We start from the raw sequence: 19,957 nt of genomic DNA on the forward strand, positions 1-19,957 counted from the left end.
TTTTGCTATTTCAAGTTTATAAAAATAGAGCCAGAGGCAGCTTAAGCAATTTTCTCACATTCTTCCTCACAAGCTACAGTATATCTTGAGGCATAATCTGAGCAATGATTTAGACTGATTTAATTGTAGAAAATCTATATTTGCCCTGTTTTAAATATTTCTTCCTTTTTCTTGTTTTTTTTTTAAAAAATTATTTAGATAACATTGGTTAATAACATATGTTTCAGGTGTACAATTTTATAATATATCATCTGTATATTGCATTGTGTGCTTACCAGCCAGTCTAGTCTCCTTTGTCATCATGTATATGACCCCCTTTAGCCTCTTAATTTTCCCGTCACCCCTTTTCTCTCTGCTATCCACCATACTGTTGTCTGTGTCTGTGAATTTATTTTATTTGTTCATTTGTTGCTTTCTGTATGAGTGAAATCATAGAGATCTTGTCCTTTTTCATTTGACTTATTTTCATTTGACTTATTAGCATGATACTTTCAAGATCCATCCACATTGCCACAAATGGCAATATTTCATTTTTTTTTTATGGCTGAGTAGTAGTCCATGGTATATATATTGTAATTACAATGGATATATATGTACCATATCTTCTTTATCCAATCATCAGTCAAAGGACACAGTTTGCTTCCATGTCTTGGCTATTTTGAATAATGCTGCAATGACTATAGGGCTACACATATCTTTACAAACAAGTGTTTTCAATTTTTTAAAATAGTTACCCAGAAGAGGGATTGCTGAGTCATATGATAGTGCTTTTCTTTCCATAGAGGCTTCATCAATTTACATTCCCACAGGCGGTGTACAAGGGTTCCCTTTTCTCCATATCCTGCCCAACACTTAAAATTTCTTATCTTATTGATAATAGTCATGTGAAATGGTATCTCATTGTGGTTTTGATTTGTATTTTCCTTATAACTAGTGAAGTTGAGTATCTTTTTATTTTTATCTGTTGGCCATCTATATGTCTTCTTGGGAAAAGCATCTGTTCAGGTCCTCTACCTATTTTTTAATTGGATTGTTTGGGGTTCTTTTGTTGTTGAGTTATTTGAGTCCTTTATATATTTTGGATAGTAGCTCTTTAACAGAGGTACCATTTGCAAATATCTTCTCTCATTTGGTTGGTTGCCTTTTCCTTTTGTTGATGGTTTCTTTTATTTTTAGTTTGATGTAGTTCTATTCATTTATTTTTTATTTTATTTCCCTTGCCTTTGGGGTCAAGTTCACAGTAACTCTTCTGATACCAAGGTCCATAACTTTAGTGTCTATGTTTTCTTCTATGTATTTTATTATTTCAGGTTTTATATTTAGTCTTTAATCCATTTGAGTTTATTTTTGTGTATGATGTCAAATAGCAGTCTAGTTTCATTCTTTTGCATGTGGCTTTCCAATTTTTCCACCACCATTTATTGAAGAAGTTTTCCTTTTTCCATTGCATGTTTTGTGCCTACCTTGTCAAAAATTAGTTGTCTATATGTGTGTGTGAGTTTATTTTTGGTCTCTCAATTCTGTTCTATTGGTTTGTGTGTCTGTTTTTCTGCCAATCAATACTGTTTTGATTAATGTAGCTTTGAGGTATAACTTGAAGTCAGGGATTATAATACCTCTAGTTTTCTTCTTTTTTCCTCAGGATCTCTTTGGCTAGTTGGGATCTTTTGTCATTCTAAATATTTCTTAAAAGGACTGTCTAAAGCACCTTTTATATTTGCAAACTAAAGACAGCAAACGTATGAACAGAGCATTTAATATTTAAAATATACTCATATTATTAGAAAACAGATCATTCACAAGTTGATACACTTATTAGAAAAACCTCCTAGTCTTTCATACTTAAAACACTAAAAATGTGTATGTTTTATGTGGCCTTATTTTCTGTCCTTCTGTACTACTATTATAAAATGCTAATAAACACTATGAATAGCTAATATTTACTCCTGCTTCCTTACCACATCTCTCCTTCCCTTGCATTTCTAGCTTTCAGTTATAAGACATTGCATAGAAGAAGGATATAAATTGGTGAAGAGGCTACAAAGTGAACATGTATCCACCCAAAACACTATAGTAAGGACCAAAAGGTGAGACCACTAGAGGCTATAAACATCCAGACTAGGGTTCTCAGATTTAGTGTTCAGGGTTCAGTACATTTTTTTTAATGGGATTGACATTGAAATGACAACATTTAATTTGCCAATTCAGGACATTTAAATTTTTTATTGATTTTTTACAGAGAGGAAGGGAGAGGGATAGTTAGAAACATCGATGAGAGAGAAACATCGATCAGCTGCCTCCTGCACACCCCCTCCTGGGGATGTGCCCGCAACCAAGGTACATGCCCTTGACCCGAATCGAACCCGGGACCCTTTGGTCCACAGGCCGACGCTCTATCCACTGAGCCAAACCGGTCAGGGCCAATTCAGGACATTTAAAATAACTACTACTACCATATACTACTAACATTCTTTACTAAAAGAAAGACCATGTAAATGTTAAGAAGAACCTGGTAGGAAGACAGAAAGACCAGAGTAAAGGCAATCAACAAGAAGTGATAACTAATACTTTTAAACTTGTTTTTCACTTTGCTGGAAACCAGTAATAATGGACAACCTAATTCCATGGACTGGTCTTTGAGAACTGATCCAAAGACTTCCAAAGAAACCTATTAGGGGGGCTCATACATGTAACAAAAATAGCCAGGTGACTTTTATTGAGGAGTTACTCTTTCCAGGTCCTGTGCAAGCTCAAACCCTAGTGGGGGGGTGTGCATAGGGAGTGATGATCTGGTGATGTTTGAGTTGAGGAGTTTGTCCCTGCTTCTTTCTAATTCTAATCACCATGAAAACCATTATGACCCAAGATCTCACTGGTGATCTGCTCTTTCTAAGAACATGACGATGACTATATGAAAATTAGTAACTCTACTATGACAAAGGCTTGAGCAGTCCTTTGGAGGCCATTGCAGCAGGATCTAGCCACAACTGGGATTCAGTGTTCTTCTTTCAACAAAGGGGCAGAAAGTTGCCAGGTTTTTTTGCCGCAAGCTTGTGTGTGTGACAAAGCACTGCTTTGACCAGTGTACTGGGCCTGGTCTGAGACCACAGCAGCCAGCTAGTCATGACAAACCAAAAATAGCCCCATAGTCTAAATCAAGACACATGGAGAGTGACCACCCTGACTCACCCAGACCCATTTGTTACGTACTTTATTTTTGGATGACTATAGTGGGCACTAAAAGTGTTTCATTTACTTGTTTTTATCTCCAAATAAGAGTACAAAGAAAGGAACTAAGTCATGTGGTTTTGTTTAACTTTCCATTAATGTTGCAACTAGTATAGATGGTGTGATTGATTACTCAGCTTCAGAAAGCCCATAGCTAATTGGTTAGGATGATGTGTCTCTCTAAACTGCCAAAATGATTTTGGCTCTCAATCTGTTGCATAAGGAAGTTTTGCTCCCAGGAACGCGTGTTATCATTCTAAGACCTTTATTGCTATTCAGGGTGGCAAAAAAAATAAATAAGTACATGGTAATGGTGATGGGGAATTGAATGCAGAGAGCTTGTTAGCCTTATTTAGACTTATTTCCTACTTAAGATTTGAGCTAAGTTTATGTGTTTATAATTTACATTGTAAATCTTCTAAGAGTAAATATTTTATCATGGCAAGTGTATTATTCTCCTCATCCTTAAGAGTTATTTCCACCCTAGCTGGTTTGGCTCAGTGGATAGAGCGTCAGCCTGCGAACTGAAGGATCCAGTGTTCGATTCCAGTCAAGGGCACATGCCTGGGTTGCAGGCTCGATCCCTAGTAGGGGGTATACAGAAGGCCGCTGATCAATGATTCTCTCTCATCATTGGTGTTTCTCTTTCTCTCTCCCCCTCTCTCTTCCTCTCTGAAATCAATAAAAAAATTTTAAAAAAAGAGTTATTTCCATGAGTACATGTAATTCAGATTCTCTACCATCATCAGGTCCTCCTATCCCTCCAAACTCATATCCTTTTGTTCTCCTTATATTTGCTACTCTTCAGCCTTCTCTCAGTTCTTGCAAAATACCAAGATCATTCTCACCTTAGGATCTTTGCAATTGCTATTTCTTCTGCTTGCAGTGTTCTCTCTGTCATTTTACATAGCTGGTTCCTTATTGTTACTTAGGTCTCTGTTCAAAGATCTATCTTCTTTGGCTGAAATAACCCATTCCTATTGGTCACTCTTTAATACATCACCTTATTGTCTTCATAGCACTAAATAAATATCTAAAAATATTTTGCTCACCTATTTGTTAATGGACTGTTTACCTTCTCTAGAATAAAAGTCCCATGAGAATAGGAGAATTCATTAGCATTTTCATATTTTGTCACCTTTATTCCAGAAAGTTTATTTCTAAATGGTAAAAAGGCTAATAATACATGGTCATTAATTCTCTTGATAATTTTATCAATAAAGATAGGCCAAATGACTCATGATTTACATCATCTGGTGTGGCTGTCTATAATTCATCATATCACTGAACAATTACCAAATCTCCACTCCACTTAGGCTATATAGCTCAGTCTGAGAGAGCAATCAGATAAGGGCACAAATAAAATTTTAAGATAGCCCTTGCCTGGTGGTTCAGTTGACTGGAGCATCATCCCATGCACCAAAAAGGTTGTGGGATTTGATCCCTAATCAGGGCACATATGGAAGACAACCAGTCAGTGTTTTTCACATCTCTCTCTCTTTCTCTCACTCTCTAACTCAATAAAACATATCCTAAGGTGAGGATTATTTAAACATTTTAATATGAAAAGGAAAGGTTAAATGCAGTGATTTAGGGTAGACAAATACTTCTGAAAATAAAAATATCAACCTTAACAGCAAAATTGACTATTCTTTGTAGAAAAAAACACACATTAAAAACAAGAGGCCCATTGTTTTCATTTTTTTTAAATATTGATCTGGAAGTTTCAATCAATGCAATAAGATAAGAAAAAGAAAGATATGGCCCTGACTGGTTTGGCTCAGTGGATAGAGGGTCGGCCTGCGGACTGAAGGGTCCCAGGTTCGATTCTGGTCAAGGGCATGTACCTTGGTTGCGGGCACATCCCCAGTTGGGGGGTGTGCAGGAGGCAGCTGATCGATGTTTCTCTCTTATTGATGTATCTAACTCTCTATCCCTCTCCCTTCCTCTCTGTAAAAAGTCAATAAAATATATTTTTTTAAAAAAGAAAGATATAACTATTTTAGAGACAATTATCTTTATAGATAATGATTATCCACCAGAATAATTTTTTAAAAAGGACTAATCGTGGATTTCAATGAGGTCAGTTACAAAATAAGTATAAAAAAAGTGATAGATTTCTTATAGAGCAGCACTAGTTATTTAGTAAAGGTAAAGAAAAATAGCTAAAGAATGTTATGGTTGTTAATAAACTTGCTAGTTTTTTTTTTTCCTTGTGTTAATATATGACAATCTTAGATTGCAAAATGACTATGGATTTTAATGTGATATTATGTTTCCTATGAAAAAGCATAACTTATCTCTTGTTTATTCTGCTAACATTTACACTCCTCCTGTATTTATAGTTGTAGAAAATATGGTCCCTGCTCTCTTGAAGACTTTATAATCATGTTGGAAAGAAAAAATGTACATATGTGAAACTACTAGAAAATTGTTTCTAGTAACATGTATTTAGTAAATACTAAGTATTTAGCATCTGTAATGAGAAGACCGGGGAGCATCTGTACAGAGGTGCTAATTCAAACAGCAGGAGTACTTGAGATCACCAGAAAGGAGGTATAGAAAAGGAAGAGAAATTGAGTTGAGGACAGATCTTGGGACGACACCTGTGTTGTCAGTGTGGCATGAGAGGAGCCAATGAAGAGACAGAAATCAGTCAGTCAGAGTTGAGAGGCAAACTATATTCCAGTCTCTCCAAAGGTGAGGGAAGGAGATTTCCCAGAAGGTAGTTAACAGTTGCATCAAATTCTTTAGGAAGGTTAGGACAGAATTCAAGAAAAGATTTTACATCTGGCAGTTAGAGTGAGAATTTCAGAGTTTGCATATGAGTGGAAAGATTTTGGGATATTAAGTTATAATTAAATGGACAAGGTGTGAGATGAAGGGGGTAGATACAGATTACTCTCTCAAGAAATTTGTTGAGAAAGGGAAGGAGGGGGAGAGAAAAGTAGAGTTGTTTGACTACTTTCTCTGCAGACATCCCACCAGTAAGTGAATAGCTTGCCCAAAGTTTGCAAACTACATACCAGTTCAGTTTACCTGTCACATAGCATCCCTTGATATACAGGGTGGGACAAAAGTAGACTTACAGTTGTGAGTACACAAAACAGATTTTATTCTTATATTATTATTTATTAATTATTGTATTATTTTTCGTACAAACAACTGTTGTCAGTCAACAAATAATGGCTGACGTCCTCCTGAAGTAGCAGCATGGACTGGATTCTGTGGAAGAAGGTGCAGAAGTATAAATATAAGGAACAGCAACAGGCAGCAGGTTGGCAGAAATGACATACAAAGCAGCAAAGAACCACACAAAGAGCAGAGTAAGAAGTAATGGACTTGGTGGTTCGCTGCCCCCTGTTCTGTGTCTGGCACTGGGATCTGGTTAGGGAATGAATCTAGGGGTGAGTAAGCTCTCGGCTTAATGGTGGGATGAGCTACTGATGGCTTCTAAGCTGAAATAATGAGGGGGGTACCCCTAAACTGAATCTGGAGGTTGGTTTTAATGAGTCGGCTTGGGGAAGAGAAAGCAATCTTTAACCTGTAGGACACACTTGAAGGCAACTTGAGTGAGGACTGCCTTCCTGTGGGCAAGTGAAATCCCCTCCTGACCGCAATGGACATGGAGAGCTTAGGGGTAAATGAAATTACAAAGGTGATCCTGAAAGCTATTCACCGACATGGAGGCAGCTGCCCCTCCTTAAAGCCTGAAGAAAAAAATTCTGCTTTTTTTTTGTTTCTCCCCCAATATTTCTCTGAGCTGAAAGCGGAAATACGCTTCTGTGTCATAATCACACCACTGGTTAGGAAAAACTTTTCCACCAAAATAAATAAATACTCAAGCTATGATATTCATGTGAAGGTCCAACTCAAGACCAGGCTGTGCTGAGTGACTCACCTTTTTGGAATGGAAGGAAGAGCTCACCATAGTCATCATTAGTGAGAACAGAATTCAAGAAACAGTCATCAGAATCAACCCACTCTTTCACCCACAGACTGCAAGGCAGATGAAAACAGCCTCCCCAGATGCCCTGTCATCTTCGTCATGAGACCAGGGACCATGCCCTTCTGAGACCCAAGTAACTCCAAGCTCCTCTCCTGCCATTTAGCCCTCATCATCACAGTTATAGTTTCAGAGAAGTTGCCTGGATTTTTATCCTTCTTCATACCACTGATATCAGACCCTTTTCTTAAGAGCCACTTCATTTTTAATACTGGGGTTCAACAGAATGACTTCTAGGATCCCTTCTGAGTTAAAGGATGTTAAAGGCTGTGGGGTTGACTAGTGAGCTCTCTCAGGGGACACTATTGGCTTGTTTATTCCTGTAAGGAACGTCTGAAGATACAGGAGAAACAAGGCTTCCAGTGCTCCAGGAAAGCATGGTCGTAAGGAAGTGACTATAATGTTCCACAAAGAGCTGTTTCCTCAGACTAAAACAGTGGGGAGCAGAGGTGTCCCCGGAGACTGAGGACTGAGGATCTAGGCAGGAATTTAGAGGACAGACGGGAGTTCCTTTCACCTTTGCTATTCCAGAGTGACTATCCTTGAATTGAATGCAACACTTTATACATCTTTGTTTGAAAATTTATCAATAAATACAAATTTTTGGGCAAGCCCTGAGGGCTTGTGAAATTGGTATGAGATAATCATCAAAGATTGGCAAAGAATTTAGTCATTCAAAGAGTTGTTAATATCCACAAAATGGATATGCTAACAGCTGTTGTCTGGAGGAAATCATTGACTATCCCAGGATAATGTGTTATGATAAATCTACAGCATGACTTCTCTAATCAATCTGGCTTGAAATTTTGGAATTTTTCTGGGATCATTTGGGACTTTTAAAATCAAGGGTGGATATAGGAAAAGATCGAATGTACAGGAGCAAAAACAATATAGTCTTCTTAGGCATCTCAGCATAATCATCTTAACTGGCCTCTGGAGAAGGGACTCGTTAGGTGTGTTTGCTCTGGTTTTCAATCTTACCTAACAATTTATATCAAAGACTCAAGAGTAATCTTACAATTATGTTATGCCAGCAATTGTCAACCTTTTTTATCCCATGACACACATAAACCATTACTAAAATTTTGCAGCACACACACAGATATATGTAAATATATTACTCATCTGACCAAAAATAGGTATAATATTGATGCATTCACACTGTGCGACTATTGTTGTGTTGGCTGTTGTCATTTTTTTATTTGATAGCCTAAGGGGAAAGAGGTCAGTGCCCCTGACTAAATACTCAAGTATTGCATGTTTTAAAAATTCTTGTGGCACACCAGTTAAAAATTGCTGGTGTTATGCTGATAAGCACCCTGGAGATGAATACAAAGTAAGATATCTTTTGGCGCCCTAACCGGTTTGGCTCAGTGGATAGAGCATTGGCCCGCGGACTCAAGGGTCCCAGGTTCGATTCCAGTCAAGGGCATGTACCTTGGTTGCAGGCACATCCCTAGTGGGGGGTGTGCAGGAGGCAGCTGATCGATGTTTCTAACTCTCTATCCCTCTCCCTTCCTCTCTGTAAAAAATCAATAAAATATATTTTTTTAAAAAAATATCTTTTGGCATCATTGCTTCTGGCAATTATAGGCTCATGGCTCAGGTAGGCAGGTTGCTGTGAACTTGGTCAAATTGGCAACCATTCCCAAGTGGAATCTAGATTCCCTTATTTTTTTTCTTCCACTTTTAAGTGTACAGCAAATTATTTGGCAGTAGTCAACCGTTGTGTAGCGACTCAGAGCTCTCACTCACCATGTATTACGGTTTCTTACAGAATCTCCATGTCTTAGAGAGGAAGCAGGACCAGGCAGAGGGTCATGCATGAGAGAGAAAGCTCATATTCACACGCGGCTATTCCTTCAACCCTCTACCCTACCCCCTTTACTGCTGGCCTATGTTATCTATTTTCTCCCCAAATTGGTGCTTGAAGTTTCCTTTAACTCCACTTAGCTGGATAAAAATGTTAATTGGGAGGAAAGCCCTATTTCTAGACAGCAAACTTGCATTTCTCATATAGTCCAGACCTGGATTATAAGATCCAGTGGAGGTGTGGCGGAGACAAGTTTGCTCTTAGCAAAGCTTTCCCTGGTCTCTGAAAGGTGACTTATAGGTTTTCTCTGGCCACTGGATCAAGTCTGGAGTCCTGGGGTTTCACCTTCCCCCCTACTTCAGTGTGACCTTGATAAATCCACAATACTGAATTCCAAGAAATCACCAGATTTCTCAGATCTTCAATGTTTACCCTGTGAAGGGGGAATAATGTTGCTCCTCTCTCGAGGGTGTTATGAGAATCGTGAGCTAAGGCTGACTCAGCGCTTCTCCAGAGTTGCCTCTTAGTCAGCTTTTACTTGAGCTGCTGAAAGCCTCTTTCTCCTGCAAAATGCTTGGGAATGCAAGTGCAGAGCGGCATTTTGTCGTAGTGTCATGAGGAATACGGTTAATGGGAAATGACTTCAGTTTACTGCATCTGCTAGCAATCCTGTGATGCCATCGCAAAACAGAAAGCACGTGACTACTCGTAAGCCTGCTGTACCTGGAGAAATTGGATTTGACCCAGAGAATCTGGCCGTAAAACTAATCACTCTGATCCAATAACGTGGCCCTGCAGAGTGGCATCATCAGTCCTGAGACACGGAGAGGAGGAGGGAGAGTGAGCACTTGGGGAGGCTCTGCAGATACGCAAGCCAATGAAAAATTCATAAGGAGATGCTTTCTAGCCAATGTTTAATACCACTGCCAGGTCACAAGCTGATCTGAGGCAATCAATAGCATTCATCACCCTGAAAGGAACTAGTGATTGCATGTTTATGAGAACTGGGAGTTTCTCCAAGCCAAGGCCAGTTTCTGGTTACTTGGTATGAGTTGCCCTTAAAAATGTAAAACTTATTTTGAAAATGGAAACCAAGGTCTTTTAGAAAATTATACAGGGGGACCAAGAAAGGCACTTTTCAAATATAGGGGGTGGGGAAATGCTGGAATTATTTTTTAAGTCAACCCACAGATGCTTTCTTCCCCCACATAATTTTTTAAAATTTAAATTCTTTATTGTTTAAGGTATTACATGAGTCTCCTTTTCCCCCCATTGACCTCTCCCCAGTCACTCCCACCCCCAGCACATGCCCTCACCCCCTACTGTCTGTGTTCATTGGTTATGCTAATATGCATGCATACAAGTCCTTTGGTTGATCTCTTACCCCCTCACCTCCCACCGTACCTCATAGGTTGGACAGTCTGTTCGATGTTTCTATGACTCTGGTTCTATTTTTGTTCATCAGTTTATGTTCATTATATTCCACAAATGAATGAGATCATGTGATATTTATCTTTCTCCGACTGGCTTATTTCGCTTAGCATAATTCTCTCCAGTTCCATCCATGCTGTTGCACATGGTAAGAATTCCTTTTTTTTTTTTTTACAGCAGCATAGTATTCTATTGTGTAGATGTACCACAGTTTTCTAATCCACTCATCTGCTGATGGGCACTTAGGCTGTTTCCAAATCTTAGCTTTTGTAAACCGTGCTGCTATGCACATAGGGGTGCATATATCCTTTCTGACTGGTGTTTCTGGTTTCTTGGGATATATTCCTAGAAGTAGGATTACTGGATCAAATGGAAGTTCCATTTTTAATTTTTTGAGGAAACTCCATACTGTTCTCCACAGTGGCTGCACCCATCTGCATTCCCACCATGGACTCGTTTTTCTATCGAAGCTACTTTTTTGTTTCAGTGTTTGGTGGCCATTCCACGTGATTACCTTTTAATTAACTCCAGAAATTTGTATAACACTTTAGCATACGTGTCAAACTTTTCCAAATACAAACATATCCTGTGGAGCGCCCTCACCACCCCCATTTCCTCAGCAATTCCCGCTTGACGGGGACTGGGAAAGCAGGAGTGCTTCAGAGTGAGTGGCCTGGGAAAGCAGGAGCGCTTCAGAGTGAGTGGCCTGGAAAAGCAGGAGCGCTTCAGAGTGAGTGGCCTGAGAGGCAGAGACCCCTTAACCACTGCCCAGCATCCAGGTTTCAGCCTGAGGGAAGGAGGTGTGGCTGAGAGAGAGCTGTCTGAGAATTGACTGAGCTAGTTCTCCAAAAAAGGCCAGGGAGAGAGAGAACCTGGGGGAAGAGGCCTCATGCCCTCATCCCCTTCTTGGGTCTAACCCTCTCAGGGAAGGTCTCTTTCTGACAGGAGGTGGTCGTATCGGGCTTTGGTGCCACCAGGCAGGATCACAGTGAGAGGGTAGGGTTCACCTGAAACCAGAGTATGGTGGTAATCTTGGAGGTTGCCTGCCCAGTGGCCACATTGTCCTCAGGTAGAGGTTCTCAAAGTGTGGTCCCTGGGCCAGCAGCATCAGCAGCATCTGGGAATGCACTAGACATGCAAACAAACTCATAGACCCAGACAACAGTGTGGTTTACCAGAGGGAAAGCGGGGTAGAGGGAGACAGTTGAGGGTAAAGTGGACAAATATATGGTGAGGGAAGGAGATTTGACTTTGGGAGGTAAACACACAATGCAATATACAGATGATGTATTATAGAATTAAACACTCAAAACCTATATCCTTTTATTAACCAACTAGGGGCCCAGTGCATGAATTCGTGCACCTTGAAAGGAACTGTGGGCTACGAGGCTGCAGTGGGTACAGGGCCGGATCTCGGCCCATCCTCTGCGCCCCCTGCCTGGCCCCTTCCACCGGGCCCCCAGTCCCCTGTCTGCTGGCAGCCCCGCTCCCGCTGCTGCCACTCCCATGCATTGCCAGCATCGGCCCCACTTGCACCCCCTGCTGGCACGGAGCGATTGGGGCCGGCGCCGTCAGTGGGTGTGAGCAGCGGCTGCTGCTCCGATCACCCCTCAGGAGCAGGGGAAGGTGGAGAAGCCCTCAGGGACCACCAGGCCGGCAGCCACTGCTTGCACCTGCTGCCTGTGCCGAGTGATCGGGACTGGTGCTAGGCGCCAGCAGCGGGTGTGAGCGGCAGTTCCAGTGCTGGCAGCGGGTGCGAGTGGGGCCGGTGCTGGCAGCAGGTGCGAGTGCCCAGCAGGACCACAGCACACAGGAGCAAAGAATTTTCAGTAACCACCAGAGACACCCCAATGACAGTGACCGGTGCCCCACCTTGATCTGGTGTCCCCGCTCACCTCCACCATCCCACCGTGGGCAATGTCTGCCATGTTCCACGCTCTGCCTTCTGCCGATGCCCACCATGGTCCACGCACGCCCCCTTGTGGTCAGCACATGTCATAGCGACCGGTTGTTCAGTTGTTCTTCTGTTTGGTCTATTTGCATATTAGGGTTTTATATATATAGATGCCACCCAAATACATTTCATAAAATTTTTTTAAAAAAGAAATGCACCCTGGCTGGAGGTGCTTAGTGGTTAGAGCATTGGCCCACTCACCAAAGTGTCTCATGTTCGATTTCCGGTTAAGGGTTCCTACCAGGGTTGCAGGTTTGATCTCAGCCTGATTGGGGGGCAACACATCGATGTTTCTCGCTTTCTCCCTTTCACTCTCTCTAAAATTCAATGGGGGAGCCCTAGCCGGTTTGGCTCAGTGGATAGAGCGTCAGCCTGCGAACTGAAAGGTCCTGGGTTCAATTCCAGTCAAGAGTACATGCCCGGGTTGCAGGCTCCATCCTCAGTGTGGGGCTTACAGGAGGCAGCTGATCAATGATTCACATTGATGTTTCTATCTCTCCCTCTACCTTTCTGAAATCATTAAAAATGTATTTAAAATAATAATAAATAAAAAATAAAAAACAAATGGGGGAAAAATATCCTTAAGTGAGGATTCAGAGAGAGAGAGAGAGAGAGAGAGAGAGAGAGAGAGAGAGAAAAGAAATGCATATTCTCTATTCTGCCTCTAACCTGCTCAGTCAGAAACAAGGACAGCTTCCCAACAACTGGTGTTTGAATGATCGCTGTAGATGTTTCATTCGGATGCACTCTCAGGTTTGAGGCCCACTGCCCCACAGGAGCTGATGGGGAGGAGAAGAGAGAAAAGAGGAAGCAGGAATAGTGTTACTCTCTCCTAGACCCTCTCTGAGGACTGGCTAGGTTCCTGCTTGACATTCTTATCTCCATTTCTTTCATGGGTCTGAGCTGGTTTCAGCAGATTTCTGAAGTAAAGAGTTCTAAGTAATAAAGCAGGTCAAAGAAAAACCATGTGAGAAGTGAAGCTTTGGGGCACCCATGCCGCCTGCTTCGGCATCTTCTCCTTTGGGTACCCCCAAAGCCCCTGCCCTGGAAGCCTGATGGTAACTAGTGGCCCCACCCTCCTTTCTGGGCATAGAGACAGACCACGCCAACATGGGTTGTCACACTGTGTCCCTCAGAATTCAGCGCCCCCCCCCCCATCAGATATGTGCACAGATATTTATGTACAAACATGTTCATCTCAGTATTATTTAATAGGACAAAAATGAGGGGGTAGGGAACAATCAAATAGCTAATAGTGTAGGTCAAATAATTATGGCATCCCATACAATGGAATACTATGCAGCCTCTTAAAATAACGTTTTCATAAAACAGTGTCAAGGGAGGAATGGTATCAGTTACTGTTAAGTAATAAAAGATGGATACAACATAGAATGTACAGAATAAATCCACATGTGTGCATAGGAAAGAGATTCTAGAGGCAAACACACAGTGTTAACAGTGGGTAATGGTATCACAGAGTGTTTTTATTTTTTTCTTTATGCCTTTGGTATTTCCCAATTTTCTTTATATTTGTTGTACTTCCAGTTTTCCACAATGAACATGTATTATGTATTACTTTCACAAATAGAAAAAATGCAGTAATGTTGTATAAACTTGGGTTGGTCATTTTACCCTCCAAGGCTCAGTTTCTTGTACCTTCATGGCACCCCCACTCAGTGTGGAAGGTGTGATTGTTGACAGCTCCTCCCCCACCCAAAAAGCTGTCCTCACTTAATCTCCACTTTCACCGTATTGTTTCCCAAGAATCCAATGGGTGTGGTAGCTGTTTTAGTTCTTTCGCATGCTCTGACCACCTCACTTTGACGACAGCAGTAACTAGTTGAGATGTCATAATGGGAAAAGGCTCAAAGGTGACCCAGACCGCAAACAGGTCCAGCAAGAAAGGTCAAGAAGCAAGGCCAGCCGAAACTGGTTTGGCTCAGTGGATAGAGCGTTGGCCTGCGGACTGGAAGGTCCCAGGTTCGATTCCGGTCAAGGGCATGTACCTGGGTTGCGGGCACATCCCCAGTGGGAGGTGTGCAGGAGGCAGCTGACCCATGTTTCTCTCTCATCGATGTTTCTAACTCTCTATCTCTCTCCCTTCCTCTCTGTAAAAGTTCAATAAAATATATTTTTAAAAAAGAAGAAAAAAGAAGCAAGGCCAGAGCAGATCATTTATGCGCAGAGGTGGTGGGGAGAGGTCCAGCTGCGCCACGGGCTGGTCTGAGCTGGCCCTGGGGAGCTCCGCCATGTGCCCTGAGGATGGAGCAAGCTCTGGTACCTGGCCTACAGGGGACACTCAGATATTTGTTGAGTGAAGGAATAAATGAATCTTCATCATAATCTCAGGCAATCAAGACCAGAGGATGCCATCGGAGCCAGGGGTCTGGGCACAGACAAGCTTGCAGGGCAAAGGGACTGGGGGGAGAGAGCTCAGCTGTGTATAGAGAAATGGCTTGGAACAATGGGGAACGTAGGGGCCATAGAATCCAACCCAGGTTTGTATCCCACCTCTATCACTACCCAGCTGGGTAAGCTGGGAGTTTACCTAACCTCTCAGCCTCACTTCTTGCCCAACTACCTGGGAATACCCACACACACACTTTGTGGGGTTTGTTTTCTGATGCTTCCGTGGGAAAACCTAAGGCATGTGAAGGACAGTTACAGATCTGCTCCATGGCCCAGCTGCAGCCTGACCACAGATTAAGGCAGGAGCTGTACTGTGCCCTGTGCCAGGATCAGTGGGGCGAGGTAGGGCATGCAGCCGCTTGCCCAGGAAGTGGGCAGGTTGCTGGCATCAGGCACAGGCCCTCGTTGGCAAGGGAGGCCGCAGCCTATGCACTGCCTGGCTCCGAGGCTGGCAGGCTGGCCTGGAGGTAGATCCAGCAACTGAGAAGCTGGGAACTGAAAGGGGGTTGCTTCAGAGGCCAAAAGGATAGGAAACAGGGTAAGGTGAGACTTGGGCTCCCAGTAGGATCCTCAGACAGACACTGGTGTGGTCTTCTCTTCTCCAGGGCGGCTTGGAATCGCTCCATGGTCACTCAGACCTGTGCCCACACCAGTGTCTAAATGGCTCCCTAATGCCATACATAGCAATGACCCAAGGCCCCCAAAGCCAGGTCATCTTCAGAGATGAGAGGTACTCACCCCTATACACACATTCCTTCTCACACCCACTGGCTCTTTTTTCTGGAGCTTTCTTGTTGCCAAGCCCTATCCTTGCATCTTGAGTTTCTCTTTACTTGGAAGGTGCATCATGTTCATTCCACCAACCCTGTCATTCCCACCTGCATCTTGGGCAAGATTCACCAGCACAGCGCTCCCCACTCTCTCATGGCTGCCTTCTGCCTTCTGCCTTACAAATGGCCTTCTGTCGTGTGTCAGCCTGCACCAGACTATGAGCTTACTTGGCATGGGGATCGTGTCGTCTTCATTCTGTCCTTTGCAGATCTGACCACAGTGCCTGTCACGTGGCAGGTGCTCAACACTGCTGGGTGCAATCACGAGGGAAGGGGTGTGCCAGACACTGGATTGACCACTCAAAAGCCTTTCATCACCTTCTCCTCTGGCCTTCTTCAACTGGGGAGGTGGAAACAAATACTCAGGTTTCCCAGCTGCTCTTTTAGCTTGGAGTCGCCTCGTGAAACAGTTCTGGCCAATGCGATGTAAGTACAGGTCTTCGAGGAAAGGTTTTTTTCCTCAGAATAAAAGGTAAACCTCTTTAAGAGAAAGACTTTGACCCTTTTGCCCTTCCCTTTACTTCCTACCTGGAATGCAGACATGACGCCTGGGGATGTGATAGCCATCTTGCCACCATGAGGCAACAGGAAACAGAATGACCAAGTGAAAAAAGAAAGTATCTTGGTTCTTGATGGTATCATTGTTGATCGTTATTACTAGGCTGGCCAACCTCTTGGTTTACTCGAGACTGAGGGGTTTCCGGGAGACTGAGGAGGTTTCCTGAAATGCAGCGCTTTTACAGCTAAAACAAGAATGATCCTGGGCAAACCTGGGTCCTATCTAGTCACCCTATCCTGGCCAGGACTGCTCGTTTCCAGAGACTTCTTATTATATAGCGAGAAAAATAAGCCCCTATTTATCTCAGATGCTGTAGTCAGGTTTTTCTGTTACTTGTGGTTGAAAGTGTCCCTGTGGATGCACATGAAAAGTAGGGTCTATAAGATTCAACAAATAGACATGCATAGAGTTGCAGGTCTCTGGCGCTCGCTGCCTTCACAGAAGTTACCCATTTAGGTCTCATGATTATTCTTCGAGGTAGGTTTTGTTATGTCTATTTTACAGGTGGGAAAAACAGGCTTGAAGACATTTAACCCAACGTGAATGTAAGTCCTGTACATTGATACCATGTACTTTGCCCCGAAAGCCCTCTGGCTCATTTTCTTTTGACTCGGTGTGTGATCCTTTAATGTCTAGGAATGGGCGTCATGCTTTTCAAATGAGTAAAGCTCCTGGGAGATGTAGTCATTGCCTTTGTTTTTATGATTTCTTTCTGGACAAGTGAAAAAATTCAGGTGATCTGATTTGTTTCTCCATCGCTACTGTTAATGAATAAGGGAGACTTTGTTTGCTTAGATTTAAATAATTTTTAAGTTATTGTTGAATGATTCAAAAGATACAAGGGAGGATGTAGTAAAGTCTCCTCCCCACCCCTGTTGCTTTATAGGTGAATGTTAGGAAAACTTCCATTAGTTTTAAATTGATGGTTTTGAGCGTAGATAATAATGAGTTTGTATTCATCTTTTGTGATTACAAATACTTTCAGAGACACAATCTCATTTTCTCTTCCCAGCTGAAAGGTGAACATGGAAGGTTTGCATGGTGGTGCGCGGGCAGGCTAAACAGCCATCTCAGATGGTGGATAAAGAAAAATTGAATTTATTTAAGGAAAGAGGATGGGGATAGGCTATCCAAGGGGAAGGGCTGCACAGCACCAAGCCAAGGGGACTTTGGGTTGATGGCAGCACCCAGAGCCGGAGTTTCATCATCATATGCAGTCACTGGTGGGAAAGGTGTCGCCAGTGGGTTTGGGAGCTGAGCTGGTAGGCTTGGAATGCGGAGGGAATGCAGGTGTGCGATCAGGTCCCTTCAGGACAGTTTCTGTTCCTTGTGTAATCTGACTCCTGGTGTCCAGCAAGTTTTCCCTGGCCTTTTGTTCTCTTGTGGTGGGAAGCTTACAAATGGCTGTTAAGGGTTATATTGTCCTACAGTTCTAACACCAAGCTGGTTGGGGACCTTTTCTTCAGACCTCCTGCATAGTCACAGATCTTCCTCACGTACCAATGTCCCCTGAGGCCAAGACTGCCCTCAGGGTCCCTTGCACCTTTTGTAAGCTGTGTATCTGTGACCAAGTCCACATCCTGGCTGGTCTCCTGGAGCCTCCTGGGTACAGCTATAGGCTCTTTACGGGTTCTCTGTATCACTCAGCATGCGAGAACAGGCCTCTGCGGGAAGGTGCTGTTCATGGCCCTGCTGACCTGTTCTTGCGCGTGTGTGGCATGGGAAATCCTCTTCAAACAACTTATCTGACTCATGTTTTACAACACTTTGCATATTTTTTGACAGCTTGTCCCTTAGAAATAGTGTTTATGAAGAGTCTATAATAACATGAGAAGATATTGTTATATTAATTGAAAAAGCATAATAAACTGATGAACAAAAATAGATCCAGAGACATAGAAGCATTGAACAGACCTTCAAACCTCAGAGAGACTGCAGGGGAGGGTGGCAGTGGGGGTTAAGAGATCAACCAAAGGACTTGTATGCATGCATATAAGCATAAACAATAGACACAGATAGTGGGGGGGGGGGGCGGAGAGCAGCCAGGGAGGGTCAATGGGGGAAAAGGAGACATATGTAATACTTTAAACAATAAAGAATTTAACTTTTAAAGAAAAGAAAAAACATAATATACCTATATGTATGTATGTATAATATAATTTACGCTCTTATAACAAAGCTTATATATAGTAAAATTTCTGGAAATAACTCATTATTTCCCCTCTCTCAGCCCATGGTATCTCTTCCCCAGATGTCCTCAACTCAGTTGGGACCCACTCAGTTTCCCAAGCCTTGGCATTCTCATCCTGACTCCTCTTCTAGTCCCATCACCAGCACCATCAGCCATGTGCCAATCCTGGCTGTCACTAAGTCTTGTCCATTCTCCTCCCTCAGCACTCTTAAATCTCTCTGCGTGTCTCCATCCCCATAGACCATGCCCTGAGTTCAGCCCCCACCATCTCATACCCAAGTTTCTGCAGCATCTTTAAAACTCTGCTGGCTTCGGAGTCTTGCTCTGCCTTGCTCCATCTCCACATTCCAGTCAGGCCCTTTCTTTAAGCGAAAAATAATGATAATCCTACATGTAACACACCTCACTAGGTCTAATTGTGTCCCACTGTCCTCTGGGAACTGCTTAAGTCCCTTCATGGCCTGTCTCCTGCTCACTTCTCCAGTGTCCTCTCATCCTACCAGACTCTGCCCATCACCTGGTAGCTGTTGCCAGACCCTCACCCTCTCTTGCCTCCAAGTCCTGTACAGCGTGTGCTTTGCATCTTTCCCTGGGTTAACTCCTACTGATCCTCAGGGTCTCAGCCTCATGGAGTTTAAGGAAAGAAGATTAAATTAAAAAATCAAGTTAGCTGAAGAGTGATGATAGGTTTCATCATATTACATAGAAAACTCAGTCACTCCATCAATCATTCATTCATTAAAGAATCATTACTTCTGCTAAGATTCATTAGCCATAATACATCTAATGGCCCGGGGCATCATGGGTGTCAGCCCATATGTCCTATAGCAGGACTCTCTTTTTGCGGATTCATTCATTCAGTTAATCTGCATTTCCATCTTTCATTTGTGTTTATTCAACAAATGACTATGCAAAAGTTAACCAGAGTCCTGATGTGGCGGAGGACGCAGGCTTAGGAACACAGCATCATGAGGAAGTACTGCAGGAGTCCTTTACATGGCAGAAGTGAGATTGAACTGACAGGTGTTTGCAGATAGATGGGGTGTGAGAGATAGGGAACAAGGAAGCAAAGGAGGGAGATACTTTCCAGAAGAGGGAATAGCAGGTACAAAGATGCTATTACATTAGAGATGCATTAACACCTGGCTTTACTAGGACCCAGGAAATGGGTGCAGAACCATCAGAAGCTGGGAGTCGGGGTGGGAATGGTGCTGGGAACCACGCATCCCCACACCCTGCCTGCTGCTGGCACTTCATCCGCCACTGGAATGGAAACCCTTCTCCTTCCTCCCCCTCCAAATTCTATCCATCCTTAAGGCCCACTCAAGGCCTACTTCTTTCATGAAGCCTTCTTGGACTATGTATTAAGGATAGTGGGCACTAAATTCTGTTCTGTTTTGTACATTGCCCTTCAAAGATTTCATAACAAATCTCATCTTCCTAACAATTGTAAATTCCATGAAAGTGGGAACAGTGATTTACACTGATTCTTAAATTCCTCTGGGCTCCAATTAGTGCTGCTCTGTGTATGTTCAT

This window comes from Myotis nattereri, assembly GCF_964212035.1.
Source record: "Myotis nattereri genome assembly, chromosome: 18".
In the NCBI taxonomy this organism is placed as follows: Eukaryota; Metazoa; Chordata; class Mammalia; order Chiroptera; family Vespertilionidae; genus Myotis; species Myotis nattereri.